This window comes from Jaculus jaculus, chromosome 1, assembly GCF_020740685.1.
Source record: "Jaculus jaculus isolate mJacJac1 chromosome 1, mJacJac1.mat.Y.cur, whole genome shotgun sequence".
In the NCBI taxonomy this organism is placed as follows: Eukaryota; Metazoa; Chordata; class Mammalia; order Rodentia; family Dipodidae; genus Jaculus; species Jaculus jaculus.
The window spans coordinates 180108942-180129695 of record NC_059102.1 but is presented as its reverse complement, the minus strand read 5'-3'; the positions used below and the strand labels follow the sequence as shown (position 1 = coordinate 180129695).

General features: G+C 41.0%; 1 protein-coding gene across 8 annotated transcripts in view; it reads right to left on the bottom strand.

The window, feature by feature from the left end:
• The window catches only part of Phf21a (PHD finger protein 21A), a 261469-nt gene that overhangs the window by 54377 nt on the left and 186338 nt on the right, over positions 1 to 20754 (bottom strand). The gene's annotated exons all lie outside the window — the stretch shown is intronic.

Sequence of the window (20754 nt, the reverse complement as noted above, 5' to 3'; positions counted from 1 at the left end):
TAGATATTTTATATATAAGGGGAAATAGTAAACAGACAAAGCAGAGCTCAAATTCTCTTTGTTCTTTCACTTTCCCTCCACCTATCCTCTCTTCCTTTTCTTTTTTTTTGGGATTACAGGTGTGAGCCACTATGCCAAGCTCAAGTTTCTTGTCCACCATGTCAGGCAAGAAGGGCAGAATGGCACAACAACAGAAGGACATCTGGAGCCACACTGCTTCAATTCAGAGCTCGGTTTGTGTTAGGCGAGTGTCGTAACCTACCTGTGCCTCAATGTCCTAGTGTGTAAAATGAGATGTGGAAGTATCCTTAGGGGTCTTAGAAGGAATAAATACATATGAAGTACTCAGAACTGTGATTAGCACAGTATTAGTCATCATTAACTTTTTCATCTGATAACACAGATATCAGTTATGCTAATTTTAATGAATTAAGCATCGTGTATTTATCCCAGTATGAAACACTAAGCAAGGCCTAGGACATAGCTCAATGGTACAGTACTTGCCTAGCATGTGCACAATCCTCAGAACCACCAGAAAGGAAAACAATTGAAGATTTTAAAAATAAAATTTTATCCATTTATTATTATCATTATTGGGTTTTCGAGGGAGGGTCTCACTGTAGCCCAGGTTGACCTGGAATTCACTATGTAGTTTCAGGGTGGCCTCAAACTCACAGCAGTCCTCCTACCTCAGCCTCCCAAGTACTGGGATTAAAGGCATGCACCACCATTCCCAGCTTATTTTTATTTATTATTTTATTATCATTATTTATTATTTTATTATATTATTTTATTATTATTTTATTTATTATAATATAATATAAAATATTATATTTATTAATATACATGTATATAACCAGTATCTCTTGCCATTGCATACAAATGCCTATCTAGCTTTAAGTGAGTACTGGGCACTCAAACCTGGGTTGGCAGCTTTGTAAGCAAGCACTTTTTTTTTTTTTTTGGTTTTTCAAGATAGGGTTTCACTTTTGAAGTCACGGTGATTCTCCCACCTCTGCCTCCCGAGTGCTGGGATTAAAGGCATGTGCCATCACGCCCAGCTAGCAAGCACTTTTAATCACTGAGCCATATCCCCAGCTCCTGGAACAGATTTTTTAAAATTTACTTTATTTATTTATTTAGGAGATAGAGAGTGTGTATGAGAGAGAATGGGAGTAGCAGGGCCTCCACCACTGCAAATGAACTTGAGACACATGCACCACATTGTGCATCTGGCTTTATGTGGGTACTGGGGAAGTAAACACAGGCCATTAGGTTTTGTAAGCAGGCACCTTTAACTGCTGAGCCATCTCTCCAGCCCTGGAATAGAATTTTAAGTGAAGAAATATTTCTACTAGTAGAAATGTAACCAAAAGACATTCTTAATTACTGAAATGTGTAAATACTAAGTAGAAATTCATTGCTGGAATAGATTCTGTAGAAACACACACTATTTAGAGTAGACATTTAGCCTCATGGGATGAAAATTTCAAATTCAAGTTTCTGGAACTTTCTAAACCTTGTTCAAGTCCAAAGATATGTTTTTTGATATTTTCTCTCTTTTTTCTGTTGTTTTTCGAGGTAGGGTCTCACTCTTTTCCAGGCTGACCTGGAATTCACTATGGAGTCTCAGGGTAGCCTTGAACTCACAGTGATCCTCCCACCTCTGCCTCCTAGTGCTGGGATTAAAGGCATGCGTCACCACGCCTGGCTATGTTTTTTGATATTTTCATCACTATAATAAGCCATCCTATTCTCCCTATTTTTCTCCCTCCATCTTTCCTTTCTTTCTTTTTGGTGTAGGGGATTAACATCATGCACGCTAGGCAAGTATGCTTTCACATGTGCCAGGCCCTGTAACAATATTTCAACACATCAGCACCATGAAGGGAGGGACTTATTCTGTTTGCAAATACACTCTGCAGTAAGAACTATGTTGTTGAATAAATGTTCTCATTCTATGCATAAGGTGTGCAAAGCAATGAACGGAAGGCCAGCAGATGATGATTCAAAGAGATGATAACCACAGACCAGGCTTGGGCTATGACTCTCCCTCCTATCCTAGTAGCTGGAAGAAAGCAAAGCATCACTCCTTTCACACACTCTTTTTTTGGGGGGGTCTTTTTGAGGTAGGGTCTCACTTTAGACCAGGCTGACCTGGAACTCACTCTGTAGTCCCAAGCTGGCCGCGAACTCACAGTGACACTCTTACCTCTACGCATGTACCACCATGCCCAGCTTCTCACATACTTTTAAGTCCGCTCATCAGCTGCTTTAGTGATAAAAGAAACATTGCTACTTTTTAAAATAAACATTTTACTTATTTATTTGCAAGCAGAGAGAGATAGAATAAAGACTGACAGAGAATAAGTATACCAGGACCTCCTGCCACTGCAAATGAAAACGGGCCATTTTGTGCATGTAGTTTTACATGGGTATTGGAGAATCAAACCTGGGTTATTAGGCTTTGCAGTCAAAGGCTTAAACCACTGAACCACCTATCCAGGCCACTATTTTCTCATATAGACTATGACTTCCTCTCCTCTTCCCTTTATCCCACGCTGGCTTTGAATTTACTATGTAGCTGAAAGTGACTTTGAACTTCTAATCCTCTTGCCTCCACCTCCCAAGTGCTAGGATTACAGGTGTGCACCTATCAGGTTGAGGCAGTGCTGGAGATTGAATCCAGGGCTGTGTATGTACTAGAAAAGCACTCTGCCAATTGAGCTTCATCCCCAGCCTTTCACATAAAGTTTTAAATAGAGGGTTAAGTGAGACTGTGGTGGTTTGATTCAGGTGTCCCTCATAAATTTAGGTGTTCTGAATGCTAGGTTCCCAGCTGATGAAGATTTGAGAATTAACACCTCCTGTAGGCAGTGTATTGTTGGCGGCGGGCTTATGGGTGTTATAGCCAGTGTCCTATGGCACACTCTCCTGTCACTGTTATCCATCTGATGGCCAGGAGGTAATGTCCAACCTCTCTCTTCTCATGCCATCATTTCCCCCTGCCATCAAGTTTATAAGACAAAATAAACTTTTTTTTCCCACAAGCTGATCTTGGTTGGGTGATTTCTGTTAGCAGTGTGAACCTGACTGCAACAGAGACCATAACAGCTGGATTAATTTTTTAGATTCCTATCATGGCTGTAACTAACTTCATAATGTATATTCTCTGAAGAATCAGAATCTTCAGGCTACTTTATTTAACATATTTGAGCACTAAAATATTTACAAAATGGGGCTAGAGAGACCATTTAGCAGTTAAGACACTTGCCTGCAAAGCCAAAGAACCCAGGTTCAATTCTGCAAGACCCATGTAAGCCATATGCACAAGGTGTTGCATAAGTCTGGAGTTCATTTGTAGTGGCTGGAGGCCATGGTGCCCCCATTCTCTATCTGCCTCTCTCTCTCTCTGATAAATAGAAATAAAATATTTAAAAATATTTATAAAATGGATTTTTTTTTTTTTTTTTGGTTTTTCGAGGTAGGGTCTCACTCTGGCTCAGGCTGACCTGGAATTCACTATGTAGTCTCAGGGTGGCCTCGAACTCTCAGCGATCCTCCTACCTCTGCTTCCCGAGTGCTGGGATTAAAGGCATGCGCCACCATGCCCGGCTTTACAAAATGGATTTTTATTATTTTATTTTATTTTATTTTTTATTTTATTTTATTTATTTATTTATTTATTTGAGAGCGACAGACACAGAGAGAAAGACAGGTAGAGGGAGAGAGAGAGAATGGGCGCGCCAGGGCTTCCAGCCTCTGCAAACGAACTCCAGACACGTGCGCCCCCTTGTGCATCTGGCTAACGTGGGACCTGGGAAACCGAGCCTCGAACCAGGGTTCTTAGGTTTCACAGGCAAGCGCTTAACCGCTACGCCATCTCTCCAGCCCACAAAATGGATTTTTAAAGACATTACATCAACATGAAATACTAAGTCAATATAAAATATGGATACTTGAGATTTTTTAATTGCTATTGATTCTTTTTATACAATGAAAATATATAAAGGCCACTTTGAGAGGAAGGTTACTATACATTATACTCTACTAACACTGCCTGTTTGAGTAAATATTTTAAAATTGCAGAGTCCAGCTGGGTAATCCTAATACTTGGAAGGCAGAGGTAGGAGGATTACCATGAGTTTGAGGCTATCTTGAGACTACATAGTGAATTCCAGGTCAGCCTGGGCTAAGGTGAGACCCCACCTCAAAACACATACACATACACACACACACACACACACACAAATGCAGAGTCCAAAAGTTTTGCAGAAACCATATGTAGAATAAAAGTTTAAGATGCCAAAGGAGGCTTTCCTGATTAAATGGCCCCTGGGTCCCCAACTCCCAGATCCCCTGCTCAGGAGGGGCGGAGTGAGTAGGCCAGATCTCCTTGTTCCCCCTCCTCCCAGTTCACTGTTACCAGTAGGTTCCCCTGATGCTAACTTGGGGCTGCCTAGACCCTGTGAGCTTGCTGCGGATGTAGGCCCCTTGCTCTGCCTTCCTGATTGAAGGACCCCTGGGTCCTCAAGTCCCAGATCTCCTGCTCTGGAGGGTGCACACACAGAGTAGGCCATGGCACCTGGTTTGTTCCCCACCTCCCAGTTCCCTGGTCCCAGTATTCCTGCTGCCGCCTTGGGGCAGCCTGGTCCCTGTGTGTGGGCTGCAGAAGCAGGCCTTTTGCTCTGGTTTCCTGATGGACTGGACCCTAGGTACCTAAATCCTTATTCCCCTGAGCCAGAGGGTGCATGGGTCACTGTAAAAGCTGGCCTCTTGCCCCTGGCTCTGTAGCCTCCCAGCTCCTGGTTCTCCAACCCTTGGTCCCTGTGTGCTGAAGAATACATGCATGTGGCGTGAGTAGGCCAGAACTCCCAGTTCCCCACTTCCCAGTTCCGTCTGAAGTACCTGCAGTCTCCACAATCTGAGCACCTGCAATTAGAAGGCCATCATACGCCAGTATACCAGTTCACTTCACATTTAAAACAGAACACCTACTGAAGATCCTGCAGGGACAAATACTTGCTTCTCTCTCAATAGAATAAATCTTTTTCCCAAGATGGATAGGCCACAATGCAAAAAAAAAACTAGTAAAAGCCAGAAAGCTGAGAGATCTCCAACAAGGATGCCTAGTCCCATAATAGAAGCCTCCAATGAAATCATAGAGAATCATAGAGAAATCAACAGAAATTGAATTCCAAAATGAAAACACAACAACCAATGAGACCCTGATCAAAAGAACTGCTAAGGGCTGGAAAGATGGCTTTATGGTTAAGGTGTCTGCCTGCAAAGCCAAAGGACCCAGGTTTGATTCCCCAGGACCCACATTAGCCAGATGCACAAAGGGGCACATGTGTCTGGAGTTCATCTGCAATGGCAGAAGGCCCGCATGCACACATTCTCTCTCTCTCTTCCTCTTTCTCTGTCAAATAAATAAATAAATACAAAATATTTTTTAAAAAAAGAACTGCTGAACTGGAAGCAATCCATCAAGAAAACCAACAATTGCATAAATGAAATTGAGCACAACTGTCTTAGAATGTTGAGCTTTTGACACTAGGTTTAATTTAATTAAAGAAACCCTTAGAAGTTTCAAAAGAGATATAAATGAATTGAAGGTGAGTCAACAAATGAAGATCTCAGTAACCAGATGATTAAGCTTAATGAAGACTTGATCAAATGCAAGAATGGATTCCAGGAAGCATCAAGAAAATAAGACCTCGACCAGATCATACCTCAAAAAAAGAGATGGGGGCTGGAGAGATGGCTTAGTGGTTAAGAGCTTGCCTGTGAAGCCAAAGGACCCCAGTTCGAGGCTCGGTTCCCCAGGTCCCATGTTAGCCAGATGCACAAGGGGGCTCATGCGTCTGGAGTTCGTTTGCAGTGGCTGGAAGCCCTGGCGCGCCCATTCTCTCTCTCTCCCTCTATCTGTCTTTCTCTCTGTGTCTGTGGCTCTCAAATAAATAAATAAATAAAAATTAAAAAAAAAAAAAGAGATGGACATGCTGCAAAGTGACACAACAGAAAACAAAAATTAAACAGAGTTTTAAAAACCTCTCTAGAACCCCTCACTAACACAGTTACTCATGTGGAAGACAGAGCCTCTGAGCTGGAAGACAAGACAGAAGAAATTGATCGGGAGGCCAAAAACTTTGCTAAGTTCAAAACAACATGTGAACAGAATACAAGGGAACTGTGGTATACCCTAAAATTACCAAACTTCCAGATAGATCATGGGCACACCAGAAGGAGAAAAAATCCAGGCCAGAGGCATAGAGAACACATTCAACAAAATTATTGAAGAAAAATTTCCCAAACTCTCAAAAGAGAGGCCCTTCCAGATACAAGAAACCCACAGAACACCAAACAGACAGGACCAAAGAAGAAACTCTCCAAGACACATCACAGTTAAAATGCTTAGCAGTGAAAACAAAGAGAGAATGTTGAAAGCAGCAAGCAAGAAAGAACTCACTACATACAAAGGCATTCCCATCAGAATTAGCTCAGCTTCTCAGTGGAAACCCTGAAAGCCAGAAAGGTCTGGAATGGAACACTTGAAAGTATAAAACTATAAAAAACTATGGCTTCCAAACCAAACTACTATACCCAGCGAAAGTATCTCTCATAATAAATGGTGAAAGGAAAACTTTCCATGAAAAAAGTCAACTTTCTGACTATATGAACACAAAGTCAAACCTATAGAGAATACTTCAGGGAATACTCCACACAGAAGAGTCAAACTACCAATCTCAAGAGCCAACAAGAAGAAGATCATAATAACCAAAACCAGAGCTGGCTCAAAAAAGTACAAAACACAAGAAAGCACCAAATCCCATAAAGCACTTCATCATGGCAGGGATTAAATTGAATCTTAAACATTAATAGTCTTAACTCACCATCAAAAGACACAAGTTAACAGGTGAATAATAATAAAAAAGGACCCTTCTATCTGCTATCTTCAAGAAATCGACCTCACCACTAAAGACAGACACCTCCTCAGGGTGAAAGGATGAAAAATTAGGTTCAAAGCAAATAGAAATAAGAAAGCAGGTGTTGCTACATTGATATCTGATGAAATAGACTTCAAAACAAAAGTAATCAAAAAGGACAAAGAAGATCACTTCTTACTCATCAAGGGAATGATCTAACATGAGGACATCACAATCATAAACCTATATACACCAAACACAGGTGCACCATGGTTTATAAAACAAAACCTACATGATACCAAAACAGAAATAAATTCTAACACCATCATAGTTAGAAACTTCAATACTCCACTATCATCAGTAGATCATCCAAACAGAAAATCAACAGGGAGATAATAGAGCTCAACAACACCATACATCAACTAGACCTAATGGGTATCTACAGAACTTTCCACTCCAATTCTAAAGAATACACTTTCTTCTCAGCAGCCCATGGAACCTTCTCAAAAATAGACCACATATAAGGCCATGAAGCATGCCTCCATAAATTCAGGAAAACGGAAGTAACTTCCTGCATCATATCAGGTCACAATGCTTTAAAGCTAGAAATTAACAAGAGACATATCAGGAACTCTACCAGCTTCTAAACACACTTTTAAACAATGAATGGAAGAAATCAAGAAAGAAGTTGTAAACTTCCTAGAATTGAATGATAATGAAAATACAACTTACCAAATCTTATGGGACGCAATGAAGGCAGTCCTAAGGGGAAAACTCATAGTACTAAATACCTTCAGAACAAAGACAGAGAGATCCCAAATTAATAACCTGACTGTCCACCTAAAGGCATTAGAAAAAACAAGAAGAATCCAACCGTAAGAGCTCTAGATGGAAAGAAATAATCAAGATCAGAGCAGAAATTAATGAGTTGGAAACTAAGAAAACAATTAAAAAATAAGTGAAATGAAGGGCTGGTTCTCTGAAAAAATAAACAAGATTGATAAACCCCTGGCCAATTTGATCAAGTGAAAAAATAAGAAATCTCAAATTAACAAAATCAGAAATGAGAAGAGAGGTCACAATAGACATCAATGAAATTGGGAGAATCATTAGGGTATACTTTCAAAACTTCTCCACAAAACTGGATAGTCTAGAAGAAATGGATGAATTCCTAGACATATACCACCTACCAAAACTAAACTCAGAGCAGATTAATCACCTAAACAACTTACCACATTCATGGAGACTGAAATGGTAATCAAAAACCTCCCCCAAAAGAAAAGTCCAGGACCAGATGGCTTCATAGCCAAATTCTATCAAACCTTCATTGAAGAACTGAAACTAATTGTTCTCAAACTGTTTCACATAATTGGAGAGCAGGTAATCTTCCCCAACTCCTTTTATGAAGCTAGCATTACCATAATACCAAAATTAGAGAGAGATACAACAAGAAAAGAAAACTATAGGCCTATATCCCTGATGAACTTAGATGCAAAGATTCTAAACAAAATCCTCAGAAATGGAATTCAATAACTTATCAAAAGCTTTTTCCACTTTGATCAAGTAGGCTTCATCCCGACATATAGAAACCCATCAATGTAATACACCACATAAATAAACTTAATCATACCACATGATTATCTCAATTAATGATTAACAAAATATACCACCACTTCATGATCAAAACACTAGAAAGAATAGGCATGAAAAGCTTCATATCTCAACATAATAAAGGCTACAGATAAAGCACCTAAAACCCAAATAATACTTAATGGGGAAAGACTCAAAGAATTCCCATTAAGGGCTGGAGAGATGGCTTAGCGGTTAAGCGCTTGCCTGTGAAGCCTAAGGACCCCGGTTCGAGGCTCGGTTCCCCAGGTCCCACGTTAGCCAGATGCACAAGGGGGCGCATGCGTCTGGAGTTCGTTTGCAGTGGCTGGAAGCCCGGGCGTGCCCATTCTCTCTCTCTCTCCCTCTATCTGTCTTTCTCTCTGTGTCTGTCCCTCTCAAATAAATAAATTAAAAAAAAAAAAGAATTCCCATTAAGATTGGGAACAGGACAGGGGTGCCCACTCTCATTATTGCTCTTCAACACAGTACTAGAAGTCCTAGCCTAAGCAATAAGAGAGGAGAAAGAAATAAAAGGGATATAAATTGGAAAGGCAGAAGTCAACTTAGCCGGTTTGTACATGACATGATTCTATACATAAGTGACCTAAAGGTCTCATTTCAAAACTTGTACAGGTAATTAATTCCTTCAGTAAAGTGGCAGGACACAAAATCAATATACAAAAATCAGTAGCTTTTCTACATGCAAAGGACAAATAAACAGCGAAAGAAATCCGTGAGGCTGTCCCATTTTCAAAAGCAACAACAACAACAAAAAAATCAAATACCTTGGAATAACAGTAGCCACAGATGTGAAAGACCACATAATAAAAACATTAAAAAACTCAAGAAAGAAATCAAGGAGGACTGCCCATGCTTCTGGATAGGCAGAATGAATATTGTGAAAATTGCTATTCTAAATTGCTATTGTTAAAAGCAATATACAGATTTAATGCAATACCAAGAAAAATTCCAGCATCATTTTTTTTGGCACGATTGTTTTTAATATGAACCCCACACAGACAAAGTACAAGCAACAAAAATAAAAATGGGTAAAATGGTTGCATCAAAATTAAAATCTGTAGCCAAGGAACAAGCGTGAACCTATAGAACTGGAGAAAGTACTCAAAATCAAAACTCAAAAATCAAAACGTGAAAGGATATGAAATTTCTTTGGGGAGGAATCAGTTTAAGAGCTCTTTTGTACAACATGATGATTACAATTAATAGTAATATATTACGATCTTTTGAAAGTATATTTTTAACAGTCACTAAGAGTAATCTCATGACAAAAACAATTATGTGAGGTAATACATGTTAGTTAGCTGAATTTAGACACTCAACAGTGTTTACACATTTCAAAATCAAGTTGTTCACAGTAATACAATTTTTACTTCTCAATAAAAAAGTTGAAGATAGAAAACAAAGCCTCCCTCACATTACATTTTAATCCATAACAAAAGTACTATCTGGGCTGAGCCAAGGTAGACTATCTATGGTCCTAGCCTTAGTTTTCTAGTTCTTATACAGCTCTGACGGAATCAGGCCCCACGGCAGGAGCGCTCAAGAAAAGGGGCAGCAGGCTAGCTCCCACAGGGAATAAACTCAGAGGGAATTCATGAATTACAAGTGGGTAAGACCTGGAAAAATCTTTTCTGGACTTAAAATGTGTTACTTTGTTTCCTTGTGGTACTGCTGGGGAACACGCAGGGGTGTAAGCATCCAGCATCATTTTTCACAGAGATAGAAAAAAAATCTCAAAATTCATATGGAATGACAGCAGGCCTCAGATATGATGGGCCTTGAGAGACCCAGACGTGAGGCCGGGTAGAACTTCCTGAGCCTAGCTAAAGTTTGGCGACCTGTCTCTGGCCAGCTATGACTCAGCAGGATGCCTAATGGCCTCTGGCCTGCTACTTCCGCATAGGAGTTGGAGTTCCCATGTGCGCGCTTACAACCAATCATTTCAAAAGTCATGGTATGCTATTGGCCCTTACACCTTATCCCCTCCTGAGATCCCCACCCTTGTTCTCGACACTATATAAACACCTGCCTGTTACAATAAAGCGAGATCCTGCTTTGACAAGACTCCCGGCTCAGTGTGTTCCTGGCCGTTGACACCCACCCTCCTCCTCAACCCCTTGGGAGGAACCAGCAGGCCTGGTCCTTCCTCAGTACTACCTGCCAGGGAGCCCGACAGTTTGGCGCCCAACGTGGAGTGACGGGAACCCAGCAGACTGGTGCCCCGTGTGAGGCATTCTCATTGAGGAGGTCAATCGGTGTGTGGGTGAGTGTACCCTCTTAAGTTATGAGGCAGTCTTCATATTTAATGTGCTAAACTTTGCTTCTATAACCTGTGCTTGTTTGTTAATAAGATATCCAAACAGGGCTGGAGAGATGGCATAGTGGTTAAGCGCTTGCCTGTGAAGCCTAAGGACCCCAGTTTGAGGCTCGGTTCCCCAGGTCCCACGTTAGCCAGATGCACAAGGGGGCGCATGCATCTGGAGTTCGTTTGCAGTGGCTGGAGGCCCTGGCGTGCCCATTCTCTCTCTCTCCCTCTATCTGTCTTTCTCTCTATATCTGTCGCTCTCAAATAAATAAATAAAAAATGAACAAAAAAAATTTAAAATAAAAAGATATCCAAACATAACCTCAGCAAAAGAAACACCTCTGGAGGTATTACCATACCCAGTCTAAAGCCACAGTGACAAAAACAGCATGATACTGGCAGAAAAGCAGAAACATAGGGCAATGGAACAGAATGGAAGACCTGGACCTTAGGTCAAATAACTACAGCTACTTCATCTTTGACAAAGGTGCCAATACTGTAGACTGGAGAAAAGACAGCATCTTCAACAAACAGTGCTGAACAAATTGGATATATGGACATATGTAGAACAATGAAACTAGACCCACTCATTTCACCACACACAAAAATCAAATCCAAATGGATTAAAGACCTCAGTATAAGACTGGAAACTCTTCTCCTACTGGAAGAAAAACTAGGACAAACTCTCCACAATACAGGAGTGGGTAGAGACTTCCTGAACAAAACCCCAGTAACCCAGGAAATTAAACAATCACTCAACTAATGGGATCTCATGAAGCTAAAAAGCCTTTGCACAGATAAACATACCATAAGCAGAGCGAATAGATTACTCACAGAATGGGAGAAAATCTTCACCAGATATACCACTGAAAGAAGCCTAATATCTGGAATCTACAAAAAACTCAAAAAACAAAATAATAATAATAAAAAATCAAACAACCCACTCTAAAAATGGGGCAGAGAACTGAACAGGGAGTTCTCAGAAGAAGAATTACAAATGGCTAACACACATTTAAGAAGATAGTCACCATCCCTAACTATTAGGGAAATGTAAATTAAGGATGACAATTATTAAAAAATCTAACAACAACAAATGTCGATGAGGATATGGGTAAAGAGGAACCCTTATCTGCTGTTGGTGGGAATGTAAACTTATACAACTACTGTGGAAATCAATATGGAGATTCCTGAAAAGGATGAATATATAGAGCTACCAACAGACCCAGTTATTCCCTTACTGGGAAGTTATCCTAAATGTTCTATGCTTTGCTACAGAGATATTTTCTCAACCATGTTTATAGCATCTCAGTTCATTATAGCTAAGAATTGGAATCAACCAGGTGCCCATTATTGAATGAATGGATAACGAAGTTGTGGTACATTCACACAATGGAATTCTACTCAGCAATAAGAAAAAAAATGATATAATGAAATTTGCAGAAAAATAGACAGACTTGGAACAGATGATACTCAGCAAACTCACACAATCACAGACAAATGCCACATGGTCTCATTCATCTGCTATTCCTAACCTGGACCAGGCTTGAGTTGCTGCCATACCTGATGGGCCACTAAAGGCCCAGATACTAGGGATGGAAAGGTTAGGGGGAGGGGAAGGGGAGAGTGGGGAGAAACAAACACAAAACTAAATCCAAAATGAACTGGTACCATAAAAACATTTATCCTTGGAGATACACTAAAATATATAACCCTCAACAGGAGAAAGTGTAGAGCACCTGAAAAGAAGGGCCCTAGAGAGGGTGGAATGAAGCCTAAGCTAAAAAAAAAAAAAAATTTGTCTCTGGCTTGTAACTCCCAATATCAGAAACTGATTGTTACTGGCAATGAACTATTGATTGGAAAGACCTATGAGGTCCCCCAAATAAGACAGGTTTCTGTCAAAGCACTTTGATTTCCAGAGGCAAAAGCTAAAACCCTAATGCTGAAGGCACCATATGCTGCTGACATAGAGCATGGAGACCTGGCTAGAATCCAGAAGAGACCCAGTCCCCAGACAGTTAGCCTGTCTAGTGCTGGAAAGTGCTATACATGAACTACCGGGTGAAAATAGCCAACAACAACCTGAGCAACCAGAAGTCTAAACTACTCAGAAGCAAACACCCTGACAGCATGTACACACCAGTGCAATAGTGACACATAGCCTAGGTGGGTAACCAATAGCTTTCTGCTTAGCTAAGAGATCCATTCAGTAGAAAGGAACCCAGACATGGAATTGGAAGCCAGATCAGAATCCTATGGAGACAGAGATTATGCTCTCTAGTGTCAAGCTCTCACGAAACCTTAGATACAAGAGGGGTTACATAATATATCAAATTCTCCCTAAATTAATAATACTTATTCTATTTAAACTATGCTGACTTCATTCTCCATTGGAGAATCTGTTCTTCTTTTTCAGAAGGTAGAAAGACCCAAGGAGCTAAACTATCCTCATATTTCAGCCAAGCCACAGCTGAAACCACAGAGGAATTGGGGAGATGAGCAAGAGTGTTGCTTCCATGCTGAACCTGGTACTAAGCACCAGGGTGAAGGAGACAGACCCTGAGGATACTCAACACCTGCCAAAGCAGAGATCCAGAGGCTCCTAAGAGGTCATCACTGAAGTAGACTTAAAAACTCACCCGTGGGCTGGAGAGATGGCTTAGCGGTTAAGCGCTTGCCTGTGAAGCCTAAGGACCCCGGTTCGAGGCTCGGTTCCCCAGGTCCCACGTTAGCCAGATGCACAAGGGGGCGCACGCGTCTGGAGTTCGTTTGCAGAGGCTGGAAGCCCTGGTGCGCCCATTCTCTCTCTCTCCCTCTATCTGTCTTTCTCTCTGTCTGTCGCTCTCAAATAAAAAAATTAAAAAAAAAAAACTCACCTGTTACAGCTCAGGGAATTTTGTGGAAGAGGGGAAGGAAAGGTTGTAAGAGCCATAGGTTGAGACATCGTGCTCAGAGGAATTCTGTCCCTGCCAAAACTGACTACTGCTCCCATAATGTATAACCCACAACCCCACAGGGAATACCTGCAACCCCACTGAGGAGGGTCCCCAGCAGAATGAGGGCAGGGACGAGAGAAAACACAGCACCAACACATGATGTATCCATACAAAACATGTTGTTAGTAACAATAATAATAAATCAAAAAAGATACCAAAAACTATGGGGCTGGAAAAATGGCTTAGTGGTTAAGGTACTTGCCTGTGAAACCTTAGAACTCAGGTTTGATTCCCCAGTACCCATGTAAGCAAGATGTACAAGGTGGCACATGTGTCTGGTGTTTGTTTGCAATGGCTGAAGGCCCTGACATGTCTATTCTCTATCTACCTCTTCCTCTCTCTCTCTCCCTCCCTATCTTAAATATATAAATAATTTTTTGACAGTTGTACGGGGGAAAAAAAGCTGGGTGTGGTGGCATACACCTTTAATCCCAGCACTTGAGAGGCAAAGGTAGGAGGATTGCTATGAGTTTGAGGCCAGCCTGAGACTAGATAGTGAATCTAGGTCAGCTTGAGTGAGACTCTATCTCAAAAAACCAAAGGCTATAAAAATTAACCTTCAAGTCTTCAAAATTCTATTTCTGGAGTATAACAGCAGGGGAATTCAAGCACTATAGTTTATAAGAGGGAAGCAATAGTGAATCTGCAAATGGTTTTGACTATCACATGTAGACTTTATCACTTAGTGCCTACCAGAACACTAAAATGATAATGTTTTCAGTCCTCCTCCCCATCAGACATCAAACAGCATTAGCACTGATAGAGACTACAATGCAAGTGTAACACTTGCCAAAAGAAGAGAGAGAAGAGGGGTGGGGGAGAAGAGAAAGAGACTGAACAAAACAGCACAGGAGGCTAAATTAGTACCATGCTAGTCACAACAGCCCAGGCTGTTTCTCTCCTCCACAGCCATCCTTAGGAAACATGGCGTGCACTCAGTAAACTCGAATGAAGAGACAAAGCCCAGAATCTGCTCACAGTGTTGTGTTCAACAGCAGGGAACAGCAGAGGGAAGAACTAGAGAGATTCCGGCTAGAATGCTCTTCAGCCAGATGGCTAGAGCGGGGTGCAGAAAGTGGGAGTCAAGTGAGTCACATTGCAGTCACAATGGTTGCTCCCCAGGCCTGACACAAAGCCCTGGAATCTTGTGGGTAGAGAGGAAACTAAGGTACAAATACTTGCAAACTTGTACCAGTCCTTAGAAGGAAGGCAGAGAGCTGTGGAGAATGGACTCGGGTCAGATCCTGTGAGTTGGGTATACTTTCTTTAGAATACAGCTTTGGGATTTCCAAGGGCTGCCCACAAATGTATTGCCCTTCACTCCTTGCTGTGCTCACCAGAGCATTAGAAGGTTATCACATACGTGTACTTGTGCATGTCTGAAAAATTTAAAACTCAAGGTTTAGGGGAAGCACTGGTACTTCCTGTCACTTAAATGTGTATGACTTCAGTCAGAAAACCTACATGGGAAATGGGGTGAGCTGTTCCTTGGGCACAGAAACCCTGCACATCATTTAAGGCACTGGTTACTGCAGGAGGGAGAGCTGCTGGGCATAGAAGGTGCTTCTAAGCCCCATGGTCTTGCTGTTTTGGCAAACACAAAAGCACGCACTACTTCTGAGGGACCCGGATCTAGGTCAGCACATGCTCTGGCTGGCATGAGACAAAAGTCGTAAGATTTCATAAATCCTAGCCATGTGAAACCAAGCAGAGTCCCCAGTGTTCCTGTACAAAGGACATCCTCTGGTCACCATAGAAAATGAGCCTATACTTTCATTACTATGTGTTTATAACAAAGAAATCATGACTGTGGCTGGTCCTTAATGAAGGTTATACTAGTGTAAACGGTATGATTTTTTTGAGGTAGGGTCTTGCTCTGGCCCAGACTGACCTAGAATTCACTATGTAGTCTTGGCCTTGAACTCAACTGATCCTCCTACCTCAGCCTCTGAGTGCTAGTATTAAAGGCATATGCCACCACACCATGCAAGACTATGATACTTTTACCACTGTTCACATAAGAGAAATATCTGAAGGTAGCTGATTATCTTAAAACATTATCCTCAGGGCTGGAAAGATGGCTTAGCAGTTAAGTTGCTTGCCTGTGAAGCCTAAGGACCCAGGTTCAACTCTCCAGAACCCATGTAAGCCAAATGCACAAGGTGGCGCATGCATCTGGAGTTTGTTTGAAGTGGCTAGATGCCCAAGAACACCCATTCTCTCTCTCTCACAAACAAACAAACATTATTCTCAGGTTCTGAAAAAAAGGCTAAACCTCACATACAGACCATTTAACCTTCATTAAAAAATTAAACAAGAGTTAAAAGAGAAGGGAAAAACCTGAAGGAAATGAATGTTTGGAAAAAATGATGGCAGGAGGAAGTGTAAATAATTTATCACCTTCTCTCACTGTATTTCCTACAAACAAGCCAGTGTGTCAGGCCTCCAAAATGGCTAGTTCCACTGCCTTTAACCACCTGTCAAGAATTGCTCTAGAAGCCCAGTCTGTAACACCAGGCCTCAGATTCCTGACCCTGCCTATCCTGTAGTATTGAGCTCAGACCCCTGACATTCAACATCACCAGGCTCATAAGGGCTTGTTTAGGCTGAAGAGTCCACAGGGCCTCTGAAACTTCAAGTTACACTTTCTAAGACAGGTAGTCACGATGATCAATATTCTGACATTCAGTGATATTATCAATATGTCCACATGACAGCAAGATAGATCTTGAAGGGAAATACAGAATTTTCTATAATCCAATACAGCAGAAAATGGGCTTATTTTCCTGTTATCTCAGTCAACCATTCCATGGCCATGGTCAATAAGAGACCTGGAGAAATGGAAGGATAGCCCCTGTCCCTCTCTTAATTCAATCACCAATTTGTTTCCATCAATTAATTTAGGCACAAACTTTAGAAAGCTGCTCTCCACGAACAAGGCTCTTTCCTCCACAGCTGGAGGCCGTGCTTCAAATCACTGCCTTTTCCTCAGACACTCAACTAGCCTGTGTTCTATATGCAGTACTGTCTGTTCTGAATCAATTTTTTTGAGAAGCCCTCTGAAGACATCTTTCATAGTACTGCCTGAAAAATTCAGTTCATTCCCAAAAATTAATGTGCAATTTGAAAATATAACCTTTACCATCTCTATGAGAAGCTGATAGAGACTTATAATTTCACTAATCCGGAAAGTCAACTCATCTTCATGTTTGAAATACAATGAAAATATTTCCGGGTCTTTGGACTCATCCACTGTTCAAAATGAAACCAGTGCTACTAAATTTTCTGTGCACAAAGAAACTAACTACATTTATAATTACCATTAATATTAACTGAGACTATAGAAAAGAGATATGACAGTCTTCAGAATGCGTCACACAATTATCCTATAAAGAATATTGCATGTGGTCATGCATGGGGGCACATACCTGCAAACCCCAGGCAGTGGAGGCTGGAGGATCTCAAGGTTGAGGTCACCTTGGATTACACAGTGAGACCTTGTCTCAAAGAAAAAACAAGCCAACAACCAAAGACTTCCCCAAACAAAACAAGACTGCATGGGTTACTGACATAATATTAGAGACAAAAATTACAATTCAGAGCACAAGATATGCATTGTTCAGAGGAAAGAGGAAATCAAATGAAGATTCTACCATTTATGAACAAAACACAAAATGTCATTTTATGAACATAAACACAGAAAAATAGAAATACTCACAATAAACTCCCTCCTTAATGCAAATGTAAAAGTCAATGGGAGAACATGCAGTGATGTTATTGAAGAGAATGCCTCCAGAGGAAGTAAAGAAGAGAATTTTTGTTTGTTTGTTTTTTTGAGGTAAGGTCTCACCCTGCCTTGCCCAGGCTGATATAGAATTCCTATGTAGTCTCAGGGTGCCCTTGAACTCATGACAATCCTACTACTGCCTCCCCAGTGCTGGGATTAAAGGCATGCACCACCATGCCTGGCTAAAAAGAGAATTTTAACAACAACAACAACAAAACTAAAAAAAAAAAAAAAAAAAAAAAGAGAAGCAGCAGCTACTAAAATATATTTGGCTAAAAATAATTGCATTTTGATCATTTGTAATATAATAGGAGGTTTCCCTCCAAGTCTCTGAGCCAGAGTTTTAGAGTTAAAATTAGATGAGGTACTTCTGTCTACATTCTTTTTAAAGGGATAAGTCATTTTAAAATAGCATCTATGATGGAGAGATGGCTTAGTGGTTAAGGCGCTTGCCTGAAAAGCCAAATGCACAAGGTGCCACACACATCTGGAGTTTGTTTGCAGTGGCTGGAGGCCCTGGTGTGCCCATTCTTTTTGTATGCCTCTCTCTTTCTCCCCCTCCAATAAATAAATAAAATACATCTATAACCCTATCTACAGTAAACTGCACAAGGTGGATCTGCATCCAGCTTTTGAGATTTGGGGTCAGATTACTTATTTTATTTTTTATTTTTTTTGGTTTTTCGAGGTAGGGTCTCACTCTAGCCCAGGCTGACCTGGAATTCACTATGGAGTCTCAGGGTGGCCTTGAACTCACGGCTATCCTCCTACCTCTGCCTCCTGAGTGCTGGGATTAAAGGCGTGCGCCACCACGCCCAGCTCAGATTACTTATCTTATAGCTCTGTAAGGTATCAAGGAGTTTGCATAGCATAACACAAATTAGTGAAGGAGTAGAAACAGATCACTTTTCCCCCAAAATTGAAAGTTCTTTGCTAATAGATGGTAGAGAATACACATAATGATATTAATTAGATTTTAGATTTTGGCTTACCTTTTTTTTTTTAAAGGTGGGTGTAGTACACATGCCTTTATTTTACTTATTTATTTGACAGAAACAGGGAGAGAGAATGGGCACACCAGCCACTGCAGATGAACTCCAGACGCATGCACCCACTTGTGCATTTGGCTAATGCGGGTCCTGAGGAATTGAACCTGGGTCCTTTGGCTTTGCAGACAAACACCTTAAGCGCTAAGCCATCCTTCCAGCCCTTGGCTTACCTTTCTAATTAAAAAAATTTCTTTAGAATTTGCTCTTTCAAAACATACACATGGGCTGGAGATATGGCTCAGCGGTTAAAGGCTTATTTGCAAAGCCTGCCAACTCAGATTTGATTCCTCAGGACCTACATAAAGCCAGATGCTCAAAATGGTACATACATCTGGAATTTTGTTTGCAGGGGCAAGAGGCCTTAGTGTGCCTGTGTGCTCTCTCTCACTCAAATAAATAATATGTCAAAATATTTTAAAAACACACAAACACAACAATACCAGGTGTGGTGGCTCTTACATATAATTTCAACATTAAGGAAGCTGACACAGGAGGATTGCTTAAGTTCAAGGCCAGCCTGGGCTCCAGAGTGAGAACTTGTCTCAAGAACCAAACAACAAACAAACAAGGGTCTGAAGAGATGACTAGCGGCTAAAGTACCTGTTTATAAAGCCTGGGTTCAAGTCCCTAGTACCCATATAGAGCCAGAAAATGAAATATGTGTCTGAAGTCCATTTGCAGTGGCAAGAGGCCATGGAGCACTCACACTCACTTTTTCTCTCTTAAATAAATAAATAACACGACAACGCCCCCCCCCCCCACATATACACAAGCCCATATAGGCACCCATGCTGCTATTTATATCAGTGGATTTTTAATCTCCCATCTTCACAGATTATTTCATCTATATCAATAGGACTTATACTCAATCTTTAATGGGGTAAGACCCTTTATTTACTAGCCTGATTAAAATACAGTTTATATTTTTCTTATTTAGTTCATTCATACTCTTACAGATAAACATAGCCCCAGATGTGTATAACTATTAAATGCTGATAATACTACTCTAAGGAAACCCTGCCTGTATCTAGGGCTCCTTCTAAGGACCTGGGGTTTGTAGCTGCCTTCTTGTTGCTGGGACAAAACACCTGGCCAAAAGCAGTTGTCAGGAGGAAAGCTTTATTTCGGTTTACAGTCTTGAAGGGAAGCTTCATGATGGCAGGGAAAAGCCCAGCATGTGCAGAGGATGGACATCACTTTTGCCACAGGAAGTGGAAAACAGCAGCAGAGAGTGAGCCCAGCTCTGGCAAGGGGCAGCTGACTAGAACACCTGTAAGCCTTCCCTTCATAACACAATGTCTCCATCAAGGCTCCACCTCCCAAACTGCCACCAGCTGGGGAACCACATATTGAAAACACATGAGTTTATGGGGACATCTGATTCAAGCCACCACGAGACCACACCTCTTACAAATTATGTAAGAGGAAAAGGTGCAGCTGTGGCACTCAAGAGAGAACTTTAGATCCTAGTATGCAACATGCAGTGATGCTGATCTCACAGCTGGACAGAAGAGCATGGTTCCAGTTCAATCTCAGAACCATAAAAACAAAATGTTTAAAAAATTACAAGCATATTGAGGCAAAAATAGTATAAACACACAGACTGTATAAAAGTCACAGTGGTGGTTATAAGATACTTACAACACAAGATCAAGAATGCCAAACTTAGAAAGCAATGTTTATATTGTCAATATTTCTCTCAGCCACAAATATTTCTCTGAAGTACATCTAAACTATACTGTGCTACCTTCTTTGCTTCAGAAAAAGGTTAAGAATCAGAAAAACTAATGGCAAGAAGTACTTAAGAAATTGTCAAGGGCAATGTGAAGGTATGCTCGGGGCTGAAGAGATGGCTCAGCAGTTAAGACGCTTGCCTGCAGAGACTAACAACCTGAGTATGATACCACATTACCCACATCAAGCCAGAAGCACAAAGTGGTACATGCATCTGGAGTTTGTTTGCAGTGGCTAGAACTCCTAATGTGCCCATTCTCTCTGTCTTTCTTCTTTCTATTTCTCTCTGCTTACAAACAAATATTTTTTTAAGATGGGATAA